This window comes from Pleurodeles waltl, chromosome 11 (genome assembly GCF_031143425.1).
Source record: "Pleurodeles waltl isolate 20211129_DDA chromosome 11, aPleWal1.hap1.20221129, whole genome shotgun sequence".
Taxonomy (NCBI): Eukaryota; Metazoa; Chordata; class Amphibia; order Caudata; family Salamandridae; genus Pleurodeles; species Pleurodeles waltl.
Window position 1 is genome coordinate 881,886,114 of NC_090450.1, and position 24,630 is coordinate 881,910,743.

A 24,630-nucleotide genomic window follows, 5' to 3' on the forward strand; every position below is an offset into this window, starting at 1 on the left:
TTGATGCTCTGTGACATACTATAGCTGTCTTCAACTAAACTGGGGAAAGAAAGATCATTTTGTCCTAGGTCTGGATCAATGAATTGGTAATCTTAGTCTCTCTTCTATCTATGTGTGTGTGGTGTTCACTAACACTCTTATTGTTACTTAATTCATTGAGTTTTATAAAGGGCACTTTTGATTAGGAGATTTCTGAAAGACTAGATGGACTGATATGTGATGAAAGGTAAATATAAGACAGTTCCAATGTTTCAGATACAGCACTGAAAACACCTTGGTAACATAGTGTGTGAGTTGGAATGTAGGAACTTTCCCTACTAAAGTTTAATTTGTGAGTGAAGAGACCTGGGCCCATATTACACATAGGGTGCACTGTCCTTGTTTGTGCCACAAGGCAAACAGGGACAGTGGGCCCTATTACAATGAATGGGCTGCCCCAGAGCATCAGCAAACCTACTCTGTCCTGGGGCAGAGCATTTAGTGAACTATGGAACAGCAGCTTCAAAGCCCTTCCATGTTTCTCTGTGCAGGCAGCAACCCGCCTGCTGTTTAAAGAGAAGTTGTAGATCCCCCTGCAGGTGCGTGCAGTGAATGTCTGCACTCACCTGCAGGGGGATGTCTGGGGTGTCCATTGCACCTCCTTTCCCCCCCTCGAGAGGGCTGCCCTCAGGGGGTGGACTTAAGGTGCACTACTTATTTGCTGCGCCCACATACGAAACACGACATGGACCCAGAGGCAAAGTGATTGGCTCATTTTTCTGGGGCCATACCCCCACAGAAATAAGAGAATGCCCTCTGAAGATAGCGTTGCATGTTCAGTATTACAGAAGGGGCTGAACAAGCATCTGTTGCCTCTTCTGTAATACAATAATACTCTGGACAGAAAAAAGCAGGGACACACGTCCGTTTTGCCCCTGGGTTACTAGGTGTAATATGGCCACTGGCGTGGACGTGAAACACATTTGGTCTTCAAAAATGATGGACCAAGGTGGTGAAAAGCATGGTGACTAATACCCAATTCCTTGATCTTGATGCATTAAACAATCAGAAGTCAACAAAGGGACCTGCAGGCTACATACTTTTGTAGGTTGCACACTTACTTAAATGCTAGAGTCTAATTTTCTGAAGCCTGTTTAGGAAAGAAAAGGAAAACCTTAGATGAAGAGCATTGCCATGCATCTGGATATATTTCAAAGCAAATCCGATTGAAAAAGGAAATGGTATAAGGCAGTATTGGTACTTTAACCCAAGGAGTATTTGTAGTATTATATTCTTGGAATCTGGGGGCCCAGAGCCTAGGATGTTTGACCTTGCCACTATAGAATCGTAATGCAATAGAAAGCAACCTTGCTATTGTTTTTCATTATGAAACTTGTGCATATTTGTAATGTTAATTTAATAATATTCATGTTCTTGCTAAGTATCGTCCCCCCTGGGAAATGATCTTTCATTATCATCATTTTCATTTCACGTATATGCATTCCCACGTAAGTTTCTTTCCATGTGTAATTAATACAGCTAATTGTTGACCACATCTTGGGAAGTGTAGATTACAATTTCAATTTTTTTTTCTGATACATCATGTTTCTAAACACTCTCATTTTTTTCTAGCTAGACAATGGACCAATGCACAGACAGGGTGGAGATCATCTTACTGGGATTTTCTGTGAAGGGGAAAATGGTTCCTGCCCTGGACTGCCCAGAATGTGCAGGTGGTGCTCTGAGCAAGCATCGTAGAATAAATATACACTATACACTGTATGCACTATTCATACATAAACCCTATGTATCAGAATGACGTGTTAAACCTGCCGCCATTAGGGTGGTCTTCCCCCAACCTTTTTGCCTGTTTACCACCTTAGGACTCTAAGCACTGTACCACTGCTGACCAGTGCTAACGTGCATGCGCTTCTCCTCTAAAACGTGGTAACATTGGTTCATGTACAATTGGAATATTTAATTTATCTGTACGTCCCTAATAGAGAGCACTGCCTGTGCCCTGGGCCTGTAAATTAAGTGCTACTAGTGGGCCTGTAGTACTGATTGTGCCACCCACACAAGTAGCCCTTTAAACAGGTCTCAGGCCTTCCACTGCAGGGACTGTGCATGCAGTTTTTCTGCCATGTCGACTTGGCATTTAAAACCTCTTGCCACACATTGAAACTCCCTTTTTATTACACATAATCCATCCCTAAGGTAGGCCGTAGGTAGGCCATATGGCAGGGTGCTGTGTAAGTAAAAGGTAGGACATGTACTTAAGTTTTGCATGTCCTGGTAGTGAAAAAACACCTAAATTACTTTTTCACTACTTTGAGCTCTACTTCTCTCATAAAATGGCATTGGCAATTCCTTATTCCACTTTTAAGCTGTAATTCCTGATTGAGAAGGGGTAGCTCTGTTTTGTATCATATAATTGGAATGGTAATGATAAATCCTTTTTGCTGGCAAAGTTGCATTTGTTTTAATTTTTTAAATTGTATTTATCATTTTCAGCCATAACAGAGAACAAACACAATGTAATGCTGTACAAGCCGCAAAACAATATCACATGTGATCCACAGACCATTAGTGCAAGACATATAGGTGGTCATTCCGACCTAGGCGGGCGGCGGTTGCCGCCCGCCCGTCGGAATCCGCCTGAATACCGCCCCGCGGTCAATTGACCGCGAGGGGTATTCTGACTTTCCCGCTGGGCCGGCGGGCGATCTGATTCAGATCGCCCGCCGGCCCAGCGGGAAAGCGCCTTCCACAAGGAAGCCGGCTCGGAATCGAGCCGGCGGAGTGGAAGGCGTGCGACGGGTGCAGCAGCACCCGTCGCGCTTTTCAGTGTCTGCATCGCAGACACTGAAAAGCCTAGTTGGGCCCTGTTAGGGGGCCCCTGCCGTGCCCATGCCCTGGGCATGGGCACGGCAGGGGCCCCCAGGGGCCCCGCGACCCCCCCTACCGCCATCCTGTTCATGGCGGCTTTCCCGCCATGAACAGGATGGCGGTAGGGGGGGTCAGAATCCCCTCGGCGGCGCAGCGAGCTGCGCCGCCTTGGAGGATTCTAAGGTCAGTGGAAAACCGGCGGGAGACCGCCGGTTTTCCCGTTCTGACCGCGGCCAAAGCGCCGCGGTCAGAATGACCAAGGGAGCACCGCCGGCCTGTCGGCGGTGCTCCCGCCCCCGTTGGCCCTGGCGGTAGGGAACCGCCAGGGTCAGAATGAGGGCCATACTGTGTTATTGATAAAAAAATAGTATTGGTTGGACAGTGGGTGGTATAATGCCTGAAAGAGACAAAGTGTTAATAATAGCATGGATAAAGTGGATTTCAGCATGAGCTTGCTCCAGTCAAGGTCTGCGAGGCTAGCGAGGAAGTGGCAAGTGTGTTTAAATAGTCCCTCAATGGTTGCCAGATGTCTTTAGGTCTACACGGCACTGGTTGGAGCGAGGCGTACAGTTCATTTAACTAAAAAAAATCAACTATTGCCTTCCTCAAGGCTGCGCAGAACGGAGCATCCAGTAGTGCCATGTCTGGAAACCTCCAACATTTCCTGGCACCACTGGCTTCGGGACAGCAAGTGTGATAAGTACCGCTGAGTGATCAGACAATGTATGGGGTAAATGTTTAACAGCTGTGACCCAGTGTGCAACAGATCTAGTGTTCAGCCAATAGCTGATATGCAACCAGGTGCCATGAGGTGCTGTTGGAAGGTATAGGCCAGGGTGCCATTGCCAAACGATTGCAATGGATCGTAAAAGCTAGAGTGCTGCAGAAGTCCCTCAACGCCATAGTGAGCGGAGTTTAGAGGTCGGGTGTGGGAAGTGGTGTCAAGTGTAGGGTCCATTGCCATGTTAAAGTCACCACCCATTAGGACGTGTTCCATGTCGAAGCGATCAATACGTGCGTGGAGATCATGAAAAAATTCAGCATTGGGTGCATAGATGTTTACAAGAAAAAGATTACGATTATCCAATAGCCCCGCTACCATCACATACCTACCACAACAAAAGAACAGATATCTTGGTATAAGCCATGGGAGCATGATAACACAGCCACAGAGAACTCCCAGATCAGTGACAGGAATGTCAGAGTGGAATAGGAGTGGGCAGTCTATTTATGAAATCTGTGGAGAGGCTACAGATTGGCAACATAGCATTGATCATAAGTAACCCAGGGAGATTCATTGTTAAGTCAACAAGATAGGGACCTTGGATCGACCGGCACAGACTAGTCAGTGGGAAATAGTTCCATGCTTGAGGCAGGCCCCGCATCTGGATTGTCACGTTCTCGGGGGGGATCCACAGGGTGATCCACTGAGCCCAGGGTGTTGCTTGCAGAAAGCCATGGCATGCTTAGGATTGTCGAAATAGGGTGGTTTTCTGTTCACCTCAACTCTTAACCTAGCTGGAGATATCATTCTATATCGAACGCCAAAAGAGCGGAGTGCTGCCGTGACCTCGGAAAATTTCCGCCTCGCTTCCTGCACTGTAGCCGTGAAGTCAGGAAAGAAGGAGACCACTGCTTCCTGGTACTGCAAAGGGCCCCTCTCTCTGGCCAATAAGAGGGCAGTGTTGCAGTCCCTATAATTCAAGAGGGAAGCGATAATCAGAGGGGCAGATGCCCTGAGGGCCCAAGATGCGGTGTGCCCTTTCCACCACAGAAGTGGATGTGAAGCTTTGTTGTCCTAGCAGCTTTACCAGTAGGTTCTCAATGAACAGGTCCAACTAGCCAGTGTTGGTGGTTTCTGTGATTCCGGCTATGCACAGGTTATTACGGCACCCCCATGCCTCCAAATCTTCATTTTTAATAGCCACCGTTTTCAACCTCCCCTCCACTTTCTCAAGTCACTTTTTCAATGTCGTTGTGTCGTCCTCAAGAGCAGAAATGCAGCCCTCTGCTCCCTCCAGGCGCGACTGCTGCTTATCCAACCTGCTTCCCATATTATCCAGTCTGGTGGTGAGTATATCAAACCTGGTGTCAATGGCTCGGAATGCGGCTTGTAGCTCCATAAGAATATCCTCCGCCCAATCACCCGTTCCTTCACCAGATCATCCCAGGCCTCGCTGTCATCCCCCACCGAAGCGCAGCCATATCCACCTGCCTTCTCTTTTCAAAGGGGAGCTTCCGCTGTTTAGGCTCACAATGGCCCATGGCCTCATGGGGCCTCACCACAGCTTCCTCCAACAGCCCACTAGTGCTCCAGACACCAGTAGGCCACGCACTCCACCGCCCAAAAGCTGGGGCAGCCGAGGGGGATGACTATCACCCAAGGTGTCCAAGCCGCAGATCACAACCGGGTCTCAGGGCAGGTGCTCACATCCGCAGGCTCAAGTAGGGGTCAATGCGGTAACGAGATGCAACTGGTACGCGCAATGGGGACAGACCAGGCCCGTGTCGTCAACGTCCAGTCAACGAATGAAGGGCTGCCCCCCACGGGTGCCACAACATCATCAGGAATGGCCGTGCCAGGCTGCACTGTTCAGCAGTCACCAAGACACAGGCCCGGGCGGGCCGACAGTGCTCTCCCCAGTCACATTCCGGTCCTGGGTGGGGGAGTGACCAGCGACGACCGCCACAGGCAGCACTGTGCCACCTGTAGGCCCCGTGCCTCAGGCTCATCTGAGGCCCCTGTTGCCTCTGGGCCTCCGAGGCACGTCGGCCAGCGTGTGCAGGCCACAACATCAGCAGCGACCATGACCACCCAAAATGCTGCCGCGGTGGCACACCCCCCTCACCCTCACCCACTTCTCCTCACTGTGTTGTCATTGCAGCAGTTACTGGTATGCAGCGACTGCCAATCTCCTTGGTTTAATGGGACACGCCGCAGGAACTTCACCACCGCGTTGTCATTTTGATCGGTGGCACGGCCACGCCCCTCCTGGCAAAGTTGGATTTAATGTTAATATTTTAGAAATCCCACTTTTAGAAAGTATTTCTCTGCTCTTAAATCTCTGTGTGCCTGTAACCTATCTCCAATACACGTCTAGGGTAGGTGACAGCTTGACTCAGTGCATTCCCTCTAGACAGCCACACTCAAAGGAAGGGTAGATGTGTCTGAGTGCCCATCTCCATCCTGATGGCTCATCCTGGGCAGGATGGGAGGGAGGAGCTGACACTTACACCTGAAAGGGCAGCATCCTGTCCCCACACAACCAGCTGATTACCCCCTGTAGTGAGTGGGCTAGAAGGAAAGGACCTCTCTGCTTTTCAAAGACCCTTTTTTAAAATCACCCCGACTTCAAAGGCAGAGCTGGGTATATGTAGTGGGTCCCTGACCCCACCAAATCTGACACTTGGACCGGTAAAGAACCTCTGTCAGGACTGCTGTGCTGCTACATGAACTGTCATGTAGCTGGAATGCTGCTCTGGAAAACTGCTTTTCTGCTGTGCTTCCCTGCTGCTCTCTGACCTTGCTGAGGGAGAGCTGGACTCTGCCTGGAACCCAAAGTGCTCTCCAAAGGCTTGTTGGCTTGCCTATTGTTGCCTAACACTCAGGGATATCAAAGTCTTGTCACCTGCTCCTGTGCCTGGCCCATTGAAAGTAGATTCAGGTGCTCACTCCAGTTAAACCAACTCATCTTCTGTGTGCTCGAAGTAGAACCAACTAATTGTTGCTGTTGCAGGAGCATGACCAGCACTTCATACTTGGAACCAGTGCTTCGCCTAAAGAACCGCTGCATTGTAATCGCAGTCACTGAGGTGTGAAGATCGACGCGTCCCCTTGAGAGCATGGAGAAACCTAGTGCATTATCTACAGAACCAATGATTCTCGGCTTGGCGCATCGTCTTCGGAACCGGTGCATTGTTGTCACTGCATGAGGAAAATCAACACATCACCTTGACTGTGGGATTGGCATCAACGCATCGTGCAGCTGCACCTGGCATCTTGCTGTTACGACCAAGATCCAAAGTCCTATGTTCAGCGGGCCTGCATGGCTTCTGTACCTAGCCTGTGCCCCATCACATTTGGCCTGAACATGTGATTTTGCCCTAGTCAAGTGTAACCAGATAACCCTCCATTGCCGCTTATTGCTTCTAAAGCACTGCAGAAATTTGTATTCTTTAAAAATTCATATCTCGACTTCTACTTATTGAATGTTTGTCGTTTTGGTCATGATCTATTCATAAATCATAAACTATTTTACTAACCTGATGTAGAGTCTTTTTGTGTTGTTTTCACTGTGTTACTGTGTGTTGTGTTGCACGGATTCTTTACACATTTCCTCTTAGACTGCTCTGTGCCAAGCTACCAGAGCATGAGCACAGGTTAATTTATGGTGTGTATTTGACTTACCCTGACCAGGACTGTGGTTCCTGCTTGGACAGGCTGCATACCTCTGCCAACCAGAAACCCAATTTCTAACAGATGGTAATTATTATGGCAATCTCTGTAGTCATAACATAGAACAAGGTGAATATTAGAAATACTTTGAACATTTTGCACCACACATCCCTACTTTCTCTATTACATTAGTCTAACCCCTGCCTAATGTCCACGTATATGCTATTAGTCTAATGGCTATTATATTGGCTAAATTGTTATCAGAATTCCATTATTATTTATAACTATGTATATGCCAAGCCATGCAAGTATCCCAATGTACCTCAGAAAATTATTGATTCTGAAGTTCGATAGTGGTACTTTCTGACAATTAGACCTTGTACCTGTCCCTCCCAAATCCTCATTACTCTTTATGTCTTCTCTGTCAATTTACTATGACGAGGGGAGGTGGGACTCATATGCAGCTTCTCATGTCATCGTCCTGAAACACTAGCAAATTCTTTGTTGCAGAAGCAGATGGAAGGCAGGCAAATGTTGCCATGTCTACATCCTTCCAAGCTTTGTTTGTGCAAGGCTGGATGGCCTTACAACTTAATCAGGTCACATAGTCTTACAGCTTTTTGGAGAGCAGAACATTTCTGTTCTCTGTTTTATTAGAAGTCCTAGTGTCAACTTACATCTCTGAAAATAACGTCTGATACATGTCAATTTCGCACACACTGTTAACATTACCGGTCAAAATATTACTTTTCTAGGCCCTGAGCCTGACACAATCAACCTAAAGAGTTAATACTCTCAATTAAGTCTTGCTTGAATGTCACATGTATGTAATACCAGGAAAGCCGTGAAACACATGACAGCTCAGCCTCCATCATTACAATTTAATCAGGTCACATAGTCCTACAGCTTTTTGGAGAGTGGAAAATTTCAGTTCTCTGTTTTATTAGAAGGCCTAGTGTCAACTTACATCTCTGAAAATAACGTCTTATATATGGCAATTTTGCACACACTGTTAACATTACCAGTCAAAATATCACTTTTCTAGCCTGACACAATCAATTTAAATAGTTAATACTCTCAATTAAGTCTGGCTTGAATGTCACATGTATGTAATACCAGGAAAGCCGTGCAACACATGACCGCTCAGCCTCCATCATTGCCGTCAAAAATCACAGGTAGAAAGGGACAAGGTTCTATAGAGGAAACATACAAAATGGGACTGATGCCCAAAATGTGTAACATCTCCTCAGCTGATGAAGTGTGTTAATGATGAAAGAATGTAAGGAGCAGGAGCTCCACATTCAAATAGGAAAATGGCATAGGGCTTAGAGCTCACATATGTATTTGGTTGATGTTATAGTCTTGAAGAATGAAGTCTTAAATTGGAGGAGCTTAATGTCACAGGCCAATGGCAAAAGAGGCTTATGTATTAGTCTGTTTAGGACTAGGTTGCCTGGATACCCTCATGGATGATTAGCCATGCTCTACAAATCCACATAACATAACACAATATAACATAACCTAACATTAGGTTGAAGTTGAAAGAGTGCCTGATCAGATGAAAACAAGAATGGCATGTGAATCTTCTGAGATCCCAATGGTGGCTTTGGGGCTTTTGCAGGTATCCACTTGTGTAACCCCCACGCTCTTGTTGATTGTCTGTACACCCTTACAAACTGTGGTGTACACAGACTCAAACAACTTGATACCTGGTTGCACAGACTGCATATGACGTGGCATTTTGCATTCCTCAGAGGGAAACCACCTCTCCTTTTTATTCTAAAATGCACTTATATAATTTCATACTTCATAGAACTTTCCACTCCTTAAGATAAACAATGCATTACATGCTTTTGTCTAGACGCATTGAATTCCCATTTTGGAGTCTTACATTATAATACATTTAACTACTTTTGCTTGAAATCTTTTGTTTGCTTGTAACTTTTCCACCTTGGATTAGAAATCAGTTTAATAAAAACAACTGAAAGATACTACCACCATGTGGAGTGCTGCACGTGTGTTTCACACTTCCACTCTTGCTACATGATATTTCTTGCTATTCCTCACTATTTCCAATTTTTCTTTCTATTACAATGATTTTCAGCCTTGAGATCATCGTAGGCCAGCTAGCCATGTTCAACCTTGCCAGATCCTCAAAAAGCTCTATACTCTCGACCATGGATACTTTTTACACATTTGAACCATGTTCTAACTAATGTATATTGTATTTTATACTCTTAACTACTTGGGGCACAAGCTTGTTTATGTTTACTTTACATGTCTACAAGATGTACGTCTTTACATGTTCTGAAGGTTCACTGATACCACCCTAATACTGTTCCAATAACTTACTATAACTATAACCGTAAATATAACTCTCCCTTGCCATGCACTTTTTCTACTTTCGCATATTATATCACTCATGGCATGTTCAATGATTGCATTGATAACATCCCTAATGACAGCTAAAATACATCAATGATAACAACACCGTGCTTGTCGAGGGCACGCGTTATAGTTACTTGAGATAACTGTAATAGGTCAATTTCATGGGTTTTGTTGGTTTAATAAGTTATATTTTAACTGACATTTTCACATAACTATAACATCCATTTAACCTTTGTTCTTTCACTGACTTTCTAAGGTATTTTAATGTAAAGTAAGCTAATGTGTCAATCCCTAAGGACCACATCTATTTAACCTTTGTTTGTTTTAGTATATATATATATATATATATATATATATATATATATATATATATATATATATATATATATATGTATATATATATATATATATATATATATATATACAAACCCCAAAGGAGGCCAACCATTCAGTCCTGAAAATCCAGGTTTATTCACCAGTGTCTCACTAAGGCATTGGTGAATAAACTTGGATTTCCAGGAGTGCTGAGATTGACCTCCTTTGCTTGGGGATAATGACAATGTGGTAAGTGGGACTGCATCCACTGCTGCACACTGGCATCGCTAGGTGGAAGCGACCACATTATGCATGATCTCTGTTGAATATGTGTGTGTGTGTGTCTGTTTTACATGATTAGGTCTTATTTCTCATTGAATGTTTTCCAGTGATGTCAATATTTCTATTTCACAGACAAGAGGTCTAACTACACTGCTGAATTCATTTGCAGGATATGTATCTTCTGCAGATAAAAGTTAAACCATCTTCTGGTCTTTTTTCAATGCTGGCTAGGAAGAAAAAAAACAAGTGTTTTCACAATGACAGTGCTTAGAACATTAATCAGCACATTGAAAAGTATATATTTGTGATAAAAATGTGTGTATTATCAGAACCCATAAATTGAAGTTTGGTGAAAAATTGCTGAATTTGCACAATATAAAGTTAAAGCTATTTAAGTAATAAATTATGCGGTGATGGAGGGGTTATGACTAATATTATTATTTTAGTGCTAGGGGTATTGCAACTATTTATGTTATGTACTACCCATTTAGAGGATGGACAAACCCTTTTTTTTACATTACTGCTTGCAACCATGCCTGATAAACAGAAGTGATCACTGCTTGTATCTTGCATATGATAGCCGCTAATAAAATCATGTTGGTATTCCACTAGATTATCAACTGCACAGAACATCGTGGGGGGGGGGGGGCAAAATATTGTGGCAAAAATATCCTGGATCAAAATATTTTGAAGGTAATTTTATAAAGGTAAGCATAGGTTTACTATACTTAACTTCACATATAGTTGACTATATATATATATATATATATATATATATATATATATATATATATATATATATATTGTCAAGGTACATAGATGTGGAGTTAAGAATAGCAAATCTATACTTATTTATAACACCCTACCCTCTCAATATTTTGGTCTCTGATATTTATGCCACAATATTTTGGCCCCACAATAGTTTTTTCCTCGATATTCTGTCATTCAACAATCTTGACTAATGTGGTCACTATTAAAACACTAACATTAGTAGCTCAGAATTATTTTCATTGATCTTAGGTAGCTCTTAATACAGAAAGGTTTGGTGACCCCAGCCATAACGTCAACGTAATATAAAATAAAGCCACTTACAATGTGCTTTGCATTTAAAATTTGATTTATAACAGAAACATTGCTGCATCAAACACATTTTGAAATGTTAGCACATTATCTATAACAAAAATGAATATTTCTGAAAACATTAACAGACATATCTGCAGTCACAGGCAAACAACAATAAACGGATGACGTCAAATGCTCTAAATCTTACTAAAATTAATTATTGAGTCATGTAAAATAAAATAATGCATAAAAAATGTATGATATAGGACTACAAGGGGTTCAGATGACATTTATAAAGCACTTGACCTTTGGCCTTATGGTTTGTAAATGTCACCAGCAACATAGGCGCATTTTACACAGTTACCCATTATATATTCTCTATCTCTTTCGATACATATATATATATATATATATATTATATACTGGTGGTCACCACTAGACAGTTATAATTTGGTCTGCTTTTCAATAGAAAGAGTGTTTTTGTTTTTCTAATAACTCTGGCCCCACTTGACAAATCTTCACAAAACTTTCCAAAAAAAAGTTCATCTACCTCAGTTCTGCCCTGGAAAGTTTTGGGGTGATCCGTCAAGCGGGGGACAAAAGAAAAGGAGGGGTCCCAAAAGGCAAAATCTCCATGCATTTTCCATAGACTTCTTTAGAGAAAGCTACAACAAAAACTGCTGAACGAAATTAGACCACATTTGTCAGCACGCTAGATCTTGGTCCACAGATTGAGGCCCCGTGAAGCTTACCCTCAGTCAAAAATGTGTTTATAAGGGCAGGGGACTGCTGAGCCCCCTCCCCAATCCTTGAGAGGCTCCGGGGAGCCCACCCCTGGGACGAAAGATAATTTAGATAGGGAGGGGGCTGCATTTCCCCACCCCTGAACCTCAAAAATCCCCGGGAAACCCACCACTAGTGCCAAAATTTAAGAAAATGGGAAGGGGCCCGCATGGCCCTCCTCCCCAAGCCCCGAAAGGCCTTGGGAACCCCACCCCCTCACAACGAAATGTAACAAAATGGGAAGGATGCACATACCCCCCAAACCTCAAAAGGCCTCTGGGAGCCTTCTGTCGGGGGGAAATTACTGTAAGGGAGAGGGGCTGCAGGGCCCCCTTCCCTCAGCCATTAACAGCTCTGGGGACCGATCCCCTGGAGACAGTTCAGCAGCTATGTCCTGGGGAGCCCATCCTAGGACATAGCTGTTTACCGCCCCGCAGTGGCGCAGGCAAAGAAACCTGGGTTTGCTCTTGGCAGGAGCATTTTTAAAACTCCTGTCAAACTGGAGCAAACGCCAAGTCTGCTCCTAGCAGGCGGGAGCTTTAAAAATGCCCCCGCCTACTGGAGCAGAATTTTTATCTCTTTGTCTGCCCACCCTGATGTGGGCAGGGAATCAGATCAAAATATTGCACCTGTCCAGAGGGAGCAGCATTAGGAGTTGTATGCAGGGAGCTGGCTGGGCCTGCAGGGGCATTGGGTCCCCTCCGCCCCCACGATCCCCACGGCCCCCAACGAGGCTATGTTGGGTGTCCTGGGTGTGTACCAGGGTACATACCTGTAACAGTGCTGGGCCCCGGGAGATGGGGCATGCCCCCATCTCTAAAAATAATGCCCTCCCCCTAAAAAGCCCCTTCCTCATCATGAATACAGCTCAATCAATCAATCAATCAGTATTTGTAAAGCGCGGCTACTCACCCTTGAGGGTCTCAAGGCACTGGGGGGAGGGGCCTCATCCCAAGAGCCACGTCTTGAGGTTCTTCCTGAAGATGAGGAGCGATGGGCTTTGTCTGAAGTGCAGGGGGAGGTTGTTCCAGCTCTTCGCTGCAGTGTAGGTAAAAGATCATCGTCTGGCTGTGGTTTTGCGGACGCAAGGGACGGTGGCCAGGGCCATCTGGGCGGAGCGGAAGGATCTGGCAGGGGTGTGGAAAGAGACATGGTTGTTCAGGTACTCTGGTCCTGCGTTGTGTATGGCCTTGTAGGTGTAGGTGAGAAGCTTGAAGATGATTCGCTTCTTGACCGGTAGCCAGTGGAGATGTGTTCTCGGCGAGGGAAGTCCAGAATGAATCTGGTGGTGGCATTCTGGATGAGCTGAAGTTGTGGTGCCGGCGTAGAGGGCGTTGCCGTAGACAAGCTTGCTTTGAACTAAAGCGTGGGTGACTGTCCTGCGACTGTTTGCTGGGATCCACCTGAAGGTCTTCCGGAGTTTGCGGAGTGTGTGCCAGCAGAAGGAGGCGACAGAGTTCATCTGGCAGGTCATGGATAGGGAGGAGTCGAGCTGGAGGTAGGCTGTACAAACTCATTGTTTGCTTGCTTAAATTTCTCATTTACCTATGTAGAGGTGTAATACCATGCAAAAGATTCAATGAAGATACAAGTTACTTGTGCAAGCAGGGATATGTGACAGCTACACAGTGTCTGGTCAAACCAAAACACTTATCACAGTGTTCAGCCCATAGGCTTTCAATATATCTTGTCTATTGGAAAAAAGAATGACACATAACTGAGTCAATGAACATATTTACAGGTACAGACTCCCAGACCACAGAAGGAAGGGATTTGTCAGACATTGCCCTGTAGAATAGGCAAATATTAAAGTGGGTTTTGTCAGAAGCTTGAGCCTTCTCACACCAAACCAAAGTAATCCAACATCACATAATCCAAGATATAGACAGATGGCAATACAACAGTCACTGATTATAGGGGCATCATAAACCATCTGGTGGTATGACACAAATATATGTCAGTGTTGCAGCGCAGGTTCTGTGGCCTGCAATTATGAAACACATCTACAGCTATATACAGGTCATATAAAAAGAATGTTTAGCCAATGTGAAGAAAAAATGACTTGGTTAAAAGCTAGGACTACATATTTTCTGACCACATGATGACACACATTTTTTTAATTTAAATTTATTTTATTGTTTTAAAAAAAAGAAATAACAAGCAAGATTCAGCATGCTAGTGTACATAAGCAATCAGCCACAAGGCATACATATCCAATAATACATCAGTTAAAAGAAAATAAGTTTGACACAATTAAGTATGTATGACAGCTCAATCAATATCAATAAGTGGGTTTTCTACTAGCTCATTGGGGGCACCAGCTGGCCACGCTCCCTTCTTCTCGCTAAATGTACTAACGTGTTGTCATCTTATCTTATACCTTGCTTGGCGACCCTGTCAAATATGCAGGGGGAGAGGAAAGAAAACTAAGGGGTAATTAACAATTAAATGTGTCTAGGTTGGCAGAAGATGAGAGAGGAGAACCACCAATGTGTCACCCGAGTTAGCTTGTGCATCAACTTTGAGGTGGGGGAAGCAGTAATGGGTATCTGGAGCATGCTCTATTGCACAGTCGCAGAGAGAGGGGCCTGCCAATCTCTGCCTCACAATCTCAGTCGTGTAACAGTCAAATGTAGTGGGACTCTCTTTTGGAGCAAAAGTAGTGTTCAGAGTGGAGGCTGCTGCTCTGCCACCACAGATGGGTTATGGGGTTCTACATCATCGGCAGTGCGGGAGGTCAGTTTATCAGATAACTTCAGCAAATAGGTGTCCCAAAGTGTGGCCACCTTGCTCCCACCCCGTAGCCTCATGTCTTGTGCCAACGCATTAGCCTCGGCTGTGGCCCAGCGAGTGGTTACTCTTAGCTAGCTATTTATCATGGGGGCTAGGTTGCTTTCCAGGACATGGCACTAAGTCGTTTGAACAATACTAACACAAGGTCCACTAATTTTAAGTAGTGTTTGGTCTGCTTGGATCTTTATGTAACCCTTAGAAGGCAAAGGAGTGGGTCCAGGGTGAGTTTGTTGTCTAAGATCTCTGAAACATGTACTTGGAACCAAATAGTGCTCAATAACGGGCATTTGCAAGTCATGTGCAAAAAAGTAGTTTCACTGTGGCGACATGTTGGGCAAAGGGTAGAAGCACCCAGGAATATTCTGTGGAGGCGATGGGGCATTAGGTATGCTTGGTGAGTGTAGTTGAACTGCGAGTATTTTAGTCTAGCATTGCATGAAACATGTTTCACCCGTGCCAATGCCATCAACCACTGCTTGTCTGTTAAGTTAACCCCTAGGCAGTTGTCCCATCTCACTTTACTGTGCGGATGCAGGGCACTATGGACCTCACGCAAAGCCATATAAAAGGTTGAGACCGCCTTCCCACCAAGGCCATGAGTCAATAAGCAGTGTAGCCCCCGATGGAGCAAAGGCTTTGATAGGCCCGATAGCCAGACCTCTCCAATCACTTTTCTCACAGCAGTGTAAGAGAAAAACTGTCCTGGACCCAGAACATGTGCTTCACAAGGTCTGGGAAAGTGAGCAGCGAGGCGTCTTCATAGAGATCACCCAGGCGAGAGAGACCCTTCTCCCTCCTTGGGGCTAAATTTTGAAACCGAAGCAGGCATCTTAACTGGGGTACACTCCACACAGGGAGATGTGGGGAGTACGGCATGGGAATCCACCTAGGTTGGATATAGCAGTTCCAAACTAACTTTGTGGTCCACATGAGCAGCCCAGGGGTGCGGTGGGAGCCCGAGGCAAGAAGCCACTCGAGCACCCCTCCCTTCCCACCGCATCTCGAACCATGTCATCTTCAGTTGTATGATCCCCTGCTATCTAGTGTATGGCCACTGCAGCTGGGCTGCTGCAAAATAGCATTCCATTTTTGGGCACTGCCATGCCGCCCTCCCCCAGGGGCTGTTGAAGTGCAACCAGTGACACTCTCTTGCACCCCGATCCCCAAATGAGTGCAGTTAGCAGGCTATGTAAAGTGCGAGAGAAAGTTTTCTTGGGAGACATGGGCAGCACCGTGAAGAAATACAGGAGCCTAGGAAGAACAAACATTTTAGCAATAGCCGTCCTACCCATAAGAGAGAGGGGCAGGCATGTCCAAAAGGGCAGGGATTGCTGAATATAAGTGTGGACCTTGCCATTGTTACCTTCTATTAAGTCAACTTCTGTGCGGTAAATATTGTCAACCAGATATTGGAAGGTCCCGAGGGCCCACAGGAGGTGCCCCCCACCTGGGTTTTACTGATATGGATTGCTTGTTGTCCTCAATGAGTGGATACAAGATTTCCCCCAGTTTACCTTAAGGCCAGCTGCCTCGCCAAAATGGTCCAACAGGTCAAAGAGGGCCGGGAGGGTGCTCGCCATATCCTGCACATAAACTAGGATATCATCCGCATATAATGAAGTTATGTGCCAATGCCCTCCCACTTGGACTCCCCAGTCAGGCCCCTGCCCTGCAGCCAAGGCACCAGGGGCTCCATAGCCAGCGCACAAATCACAGGTGAAAGAGAACAGCCCTGGCTTGTCCCCCTCTGTACAGGAAATGAACAGGGGACCTGGGTGCCAGTGTGAACCCACACCTGCAGAGTGGTGTATAGCAGCTTCATCTAGCACAAAAAATTAGGGCCAATCCCAAACCGCTCCAGGACCTGCATCAAATATGCCCAACTTAGGGTATCAAATGCTTTTTCAAAGTCCAGGGAGACAGCAGCTGGGTGGCCTGCCTCCCCAGAGACAGCATCTATGATATGGCACAATTGTCCGATGTTATGGTGCGTGGCTCTGCGTGGCACAAATCCACATTGATCTGGGTGTATTAGATGGTGGATCAGTGGAAGCAGTCTATTTGTCAGTATTTTACTCAAGATCTTATAATCAATGTTCAACATTGATAGCGGGCGGTATGAGCTCACCTCAAGTGGATCCCTGCCTGATTTGGGTAACACCACTATAAATGCCTCGTGTAGCGAACTTGGTAGTTCCCCCTGCTGATGGGTGGCTCTATATATATCCAGCAGCCAAGGGGATAGGGTACCATTGAAAGTAGCATAATACATGACTTGGAACCCATCAGTACCTGCTGTTTTCCCCCGAGCCATCTGTTGGATAGCCATTTGTATTTCATCTATGTGCAGTGCTTGTTCCAGATCACTCGCTTGAGTGTGCACTAGTCTGGGCAGGGTGAGATCCTGCAGGAACTATTGTATGCAGAAAAAGGGGGGATTGGCCGGTGAAGAATATAATTGTTCGTAGTAAAGGGCAAAGGTGCCATTAATCGCTTCTTGGGTGTTCACCACCTGGTCCCCATTATCTCGAATTGCTCCCAGGACAGTTCTAGGTGTTTCTGAGAGCAGTAACCATGCTAACGTTTGTCCCAGTTTGTCTCCGTCCATGTGATGACGGGCTAGGTATGTCTTGTAATCGACATTGCAGAGGTGATGTAGCTCCTCCCGATATTGGTGCCACTGGGCAGTTAGGACAGCATGTGCATAGGAGCATGGACTGCTTCTTTCTCAAGTGCATGGATAGTGTTTTCAAGGTCTAGCACACTGCGTGTGAGATAGGATTTCACCCCCCAGGATGTGGCAATGCAGTGACCTCTCATAACCATCTTCATTGCGTCCCATTCTACCCTCAGATCCTCCACAGAGCCTGCATTGTCAGTGAAGTATGCAGAAATATGAGAGCTGATTGTTTCTCTATATGCCGTGTCATTTAGGACTTCTGCCCTTAGTTTCCATGGTGGAATGGGTGGCCTAACCCTACCCCACTGGAACGTGATTTAAGGGGATTGTGATCAGATAAAGTCCGGTCCAAATATTCAGGCCAGCAATCCAAGTTACAAAAAAATATTCAAGTCTCCAGTGTATTTGGTTTCCCGGTGCGCAGTAGGAATATTCCCTATCCTGTGAAAAAAAGAAAAAGTTAAACTGGTGAAATTGGTTGAGATGTAATTGGCTGAGGTGGTGAAATTTTATTGAATATCTTCTGACAAATGAGAAGAAGAAGTAAAACTGAGACTGTGATTTGTGAATCGTACATGGTCTTATTATTGTGTATTCGAAGTTCTCAAAAGTGCTGTATTGCAGAGTATCAGCTCCCTGCCTGTTTCCAAAAAGCTCAACTCCACACATTCTCACAACTACATGTCATTGTACAGTCACAGTCTGTTGGAGAATTGATTATTGGTAAGGGCAGGTAAGTACGTACACTTAGCAATAGGCCACTAATCTCCACTTAGGTCCACTTAGATCTCAATAAATTAAACCCGGCTCAACCCTTGGTAGCTTGGCAATGAGCGACAAGGCTTAACTTAGGAGACTAGTGTGTAAAGCATTTAAAAATCACAAAACAGTAAATAAGTAAAACACAAAACACAATAAAAATCCAACACCAATTTATAAAAATTGATTATATTTTTATCTTTAAAATGACACCAAAACAAATACAATCAGATAAGGGGAACCGGAGATATGAGTTTTTGAAGAATTAATGTTTTCTTGCACATAGAAGCAACAAGCGCTCAAAGGGTTAAAAAAAAAAAGGTCACACTGGAAAGGAACAAAGTCCAGAGTTAAGGCCACCCACGAGGTAACACTGTCACACTTACTTTCAGAAGTGTTTCTTGATTCAGGAAAGTGGTCCACAGCACCAGCCACAGGTTCAGAGGCTCTGGTTTGCCTCTTGGGGTCTGGGACTACAACTCCCACAATGCACCTCTTCAACTTATGGAGTTGCTCCAAATGTCTCCAAACTTCTGGATCTTGTCCCAGGGGTCCTTTTTGGGTCCTGAAAGTGTCCACAACTTGATCCAAGGTTCCAGAAGCTCTGAGTTGCTCCTTGGGAGTTGGGACTACAATTCCCAGAATGCACCTGGTCAGAATCCTCCAATGGCCACTGGGCGCTGGTCAGCTGGGCTCTGCTTGCAGGACTTGATGCAGGGGACTCTGGGCAGTTCCACTGTACGTGTAGCAAACAGGGAGTCCCTTCTTGAAGCAGTAGAACACAGGCAAAGTCCTTTAGTGGTGAAGCCCAAGTGTGCAGCTGATGCAGTCCTTCAGAGTGCAGTGTCCAGGTGCAGGTCAAGGGTCCAGCAGGGCAGTCCTTCTTCTTCTTTATCATGTTCCTTGGAGGGATCTGGTAGGGATCTGAGGTGTGGGTGCAGCTCTGCCACATTTATCCTTGCTCTTAGATTAAAAAAACGGGGGGTCCTGGTTCTCCAATCAGATGCAGGGTCCTTCACCCTGTGATGACCACTTCTTGGGAAGTGTAGCAAAAATCAATCCCAGGCAGCAACATTATTTAAAAATCCATTATAGCTGAAACTGATGTTTGGAGGTTACTTCTGGCTGAGCCCACCCACTGGTGTGGCTAAAAATCTTAAACACACTACTCTCCTGCCCCCTCCTAATCTAACCAAGGGGGCACCTAATTATCTGGGGTTGCAGGATGTGAGGGAGGTGCTGGGTTACTCCAAATGTTCCTCCCTGCCTTTGAAGACCAGTTTGGCAGCCCTCCCCCTTCCTGCTTCTCCATCTGCTAAGGGGAGTTCTTCTCCCCCAGACACATCTCTTTGGGTTCAGCCCAGGCCACTTCACACCTCATCAATGCAGCCTGGCCAGACTGCCAGAGGCTGGCCAATCAGAGAAGGGCACTACAGGACTGAAGTTGGCAACTTTTTAGGTAGAGTTTAAAACTTTTTATCTGAACAAGTTACATTGTCGTGTAGGCTCTCATTATTCTAATAAGACTGCTGGATTTTGAGAGGTAGAATCGCCTGCTGTGTGGGAAACTGAGTCTGACCCACTACAGGTGACACCTGTCGCCCTAGTCCGGGTTTTGCTCCGGCTAACTAGCAGTGCCTCATCTCCACCCAAGGGCAGGGATGATTGGGCAGCCAAGAGCATGATATAATAGATTTCTCAGGGAAACCATGGTCACTCCGGTCTCATCCGTTTCTCTCTGTTACATTAGTCTCTCATACACAATGACAAACAGAGGCAGTATATATTTCAATAAGATTTTAATGAAGCGACTGCATCTTAGATAGCAAAGCATGTGCTGCAATAACCAGAATGATACAGCATGACAAGACTAAAATTGTGACAAGGAGAGTAAAGCATAAAAAATAACGCTACCATATTGTCACTAGAGTCAATAGACTAATTCCTACCTAGGCTATAACAGAGCACAGTGTGTTAAGGTCTAATTCTGCCCTTCAGGTTCCCCTGGGAAGACATCATCCCCCATACCTGAACAAAGGCCTGAAGTTTGCATAAGCAGCTGTAGCAAAGCGTTCAGCAATCAGCGTACAGTTGTGGTTCTCTGGCTGGAATCTCCCTCTAACGTGTAAGGGACAGGGAAGTGTTTATATAATAAAACAGCTGATGTTCTGAGAAAATGACCCTATGTAAGGATGTGTGTTTTTCTATGAATCTCAGAGACAAAACCTGTACCACGTTCACCGGCAACCTATCTTACTGCAGCCTTGAAAAGAGGACAGAGTGAGCAAGAATGTCTTGTTTGAGAACGTAGTGCTGGCCTAGGCAAAAACAGCTAGATAGAGAGAAATAAAACAAGACCGCAAACATGGCTATTGTAAGAATAATAAAACGAAGCTGAATAAAATATATCTAGGTTAAAGTGCACAGCGGCAGGACTAGTATGCTAAAAAAACATGCATGGAGCTATAACTAAAATGGCTACACAACACCCTCCCCTTGTTGGTTGAAGGTGGTTCAAAGCCTAAATATATATAAAAGCTACTAAGACTCAACCTAATATATGTATGTAAAAAATTTCAATAATGACAAGTTAAAAGGACACATGAGTATATAAAAGGACAATTCAAAATGTTAACATGTGCCGCAAAAAGGGCTGAATTTCAAGAGTCAGAGTCATTTTTAAAATTGCCAATTGAATCCGGGACAATGGAGGACAGGAAATCTTCCACTTCAGCAGGTGTTAAAGTTGGGACGGCATCGCCGAGAAGGACCAAGGAGCAGTCATGTTCTATAGCCTGAGCCTCAGTCAAGGCAGCAGCTTTCCGTGGTGTGCCCAATAATGAGTTAAGAGCTGCATCCTCCAGGAAGGGCAACTCATAAGCAGCTTCCCGTAGCAAACGCACCCTCAATGCGCATGTCCGGTAATGAACCCTCAGCGAGAACATCAAAAGATCAGCGTCCAATGAAAGCAAGCGCTGCGTAGAAAGACAAACTTCCGGTGCATGTTCGAAAGAGCACTAAAGGCACCGAAACACGGGCTGCACACAATGCAAAACCGGTCTAAATGACAGAGACCAGTCACACTCCAATTCCTGCAGGAGTGTTGCTCCAAAGTACTGCATTATGCGTTCACAACACAGCTGCACTGGTGGGAGCGGTTTCATTCATCCTTGTTGCAGCGGGACAGACATTGTGCATGAAAAGTAGCAACAGCAAACTGCCAACTATTATAGCCAAATTTATTGGAAATCCCCCGAAAATACTGGAGAATATTGAATGGATGGCTGATGGTATTAAACCGAATATGGAGAAGGTGTGAACAAAACCAGAACCAACAGCCTTTAAGAAATTTGTGATTCCAGTAGTACTGGACGCATTAAATATTCGTCCCACGAGTTCACCAAAGTGTCTCGGAAAGTTGGTACTTAAAAGGGACTGTATCTCTGCTGACGACCTTGCAACCTGAAGTGCGTAGGTCTCGCGTGCAGATGTGAAAGCCACATGTTTTTGAAACAATAAAGCCTTGAGTCAGCTCAACTTGTCAAAATTCACATTAGGAGTAGCAATATGGGGCCAAATGTCAGCTACCTCTTTTATTCTAGTGGGAGGAAAAAGTACGTTCTCGCAGCATGTAACAATCTTAGAGACCGAAACAACATAAACTATTCCGGCTCACATCTCACAACAGTCTTCACCATTGAGGAGAACATAGCTCTCCTCAAACTGGAACGTAGGTCTAATCAAGGGGACTGGGACTCCCTTCAGATAACAAGCCAAGGCCCATATTTATACTTTTTTTGCGCCGCGTTTGTGTCACATTTTGGCACACAAGCGGCGCAAACTTACAAAATACAATTGTATTTTGTAGGTTGGCGCCGCTTTTGCGTAAAAAAATGACGCAAATGCTGCGCTAAAAAAGTATAAATATGGGCCCAAGTTCGCTGCAGACACCTTACACGCCCCATGCAAGGACAGCTGTTTACAAACCATTGAATGGCTGACAGAAGTCTTGCATTCACTACCGCTAAGAAAGACTTCTTTCATGCCACTGAGACATTTGTATGAGAAGGGCAGCTCCCACACCTCATGGATGTAACTATCTCCCAGCCTTTCATATCTGCCTACCAGAATGTGTTTTAAACAGGATGTGAATTGTAGTGTGGAAATAGGCAAATTAATGACCCCGTGTACTAGCCAGTCAGCAGATGGTATTTCAGCCACAGTAAAAGGCAACTTTTCTAACTTTTCGATGTTTAGCATGACATAAGTCGCTTCTTTTTTAGCCATTAGTTGTTGTCGCGTTAAATTAAAAGTAGAAAATATTTCCCTTGCGCTGACATGTTGCCAGTGAATGAGACCTGCATTCAATGTTTGAAGTGTTCAACCCAACTGCAAAATGGACCTTAGTTGACTCTGTCCATGGTGTAAGGAAGACATATCTGTTTGTATGATGTCTATAGCAGAAGAGACAATGTTATTTAAGGTGTATATCCGGTCGGATGTGGTATTAATCCCATTATCTACAACAGCTAATGCCTTCTATAAGTGTTCTTGGTCTATTTGCCTTAACCGGGCAGCAGCTTCATGTTGGGAAAGCTTCTAAATTTCATTATATACTTCATATAAGCTGCGCTTTCTGCGTTGTTTTCTGGGGCCTAACAGAAAGTCCTGTAAATCAGTATTATCAGACAGGAGACTGAGGTGTTCACAAACGGCATCTAGTGAGGAGCTCTTTAACCATTGCTGGCATAGTTTCCCTACACTGTATGTTGTTACTATACCCGCATGTTCGGATGATATATAGCGAGGGTATGGCCTACTAGTTCTAAAACCCCGTGGAGTTTATAAAACGCTTATGACACCCTTTGGTATCTATTGGCCACAATAACCACCCACCAGGACGTGACAGTGAATCATTAAACGTGCCATTCTGGGCCTATTCATCGAGCTGATCTTCAGTTGCATTTATTTATTTTTGCTATTTATGAAACTTTGCAGGTGCAGGAATAAGGGGCGTGTTCAATTCCTTAATCTTTGCTAAGCCCAAACAACTTGTTTGTTGTACAGTTTCATTTAAAAAGATCATTTGAACAGGTATCAGGCATGCTCTAAATAACCTCCCTTCACCAGTATTTGCCAGTGTTTAGTTCCCCAAACACTTTTTAAGTCAATCGACTTCAGCCAATATTCATAGCCTTCTATAGTCAACCAGGAAACAAAGGAATTCGAATAAATACATTTAGTATTTGTCAATAATATGTGTACATTTTTTGTCGGTGGCAATTTAAAATAATATGACTCGGCATTTCTAACATCGTGCCCAGAAAAATATGTAACCTTTTTAGAGTATGTCTTAGAACTCTCTTGAGGTGGAGTTGGACAATGTTCCCATTGTGTGTAATTAAAAACAGTCTTTGGGGTACTTGCTCTGTGGATGAAATGGTGCCCATAATAATGATAGCAAAACATATCACCATAATTCTCTTTATATTGATGAACATCTTCGTTTTCAAATACAGTGTAATACTGCAATTCAGTCACCATAGAATCAACTGTTTTCACATCCCAATCATCAGAAACAACTCCGGGTATTATTATATCGTTCATTGAAAGTTGAAACACATATGGTATTTGAATAACCTCTGTGGCGCCCTATATTTCAAATGTTACTTTATCGTAAACAATCACATCAGGAATTGGTATGGCAGAAATGTTCACAAAAGGCAAGTCTCTGCGGACATTGTGAGAGGAAAAGTGTGGTTTCAGGACCTCATCCACCAGTTCAACGGTTGATTTTTCAGGAAAAAAATGACCATGTATTAACAAAAATAATTTTATAACAAACCTAATCCAAAGGAGGAAATCCAGTACAGTCAAGGAAAGCCACAGATAGTTCCATGGAAGAATAAAGTAAGTTGTTTTAAGCCAATTTATCAGCTTACGTGTTTTTGACAGTTCAGGTGTCGAAGAGGTGAATGAGTCCGAAACGTTGTTGTTGATGTTGGCAAAGTATCCAGAAGTAGTTTGTGCAAAAACTGGAGCTGTGTTTGTTGTCGAGTGGGTGTTTCCCGCAGTGGCTCAGACTAAATGACGCCATCCGTCTGTGTTGAAGTTGTGTCAAATCGATCAGTTATTTCTGTATTGTTTGATGTCAGTGGAACCAAGGCAAGATCATCTTCCACCCTCCCCAAGCTCGGAGAGGTATCAGTGTTGCTCCTTACAACTTGTAAAGGAACATCTACCAATCAATCAATCAATCATTAAATTTATAAAGCGCGCTATGTACCCGTTAGGGTTTCGAGGC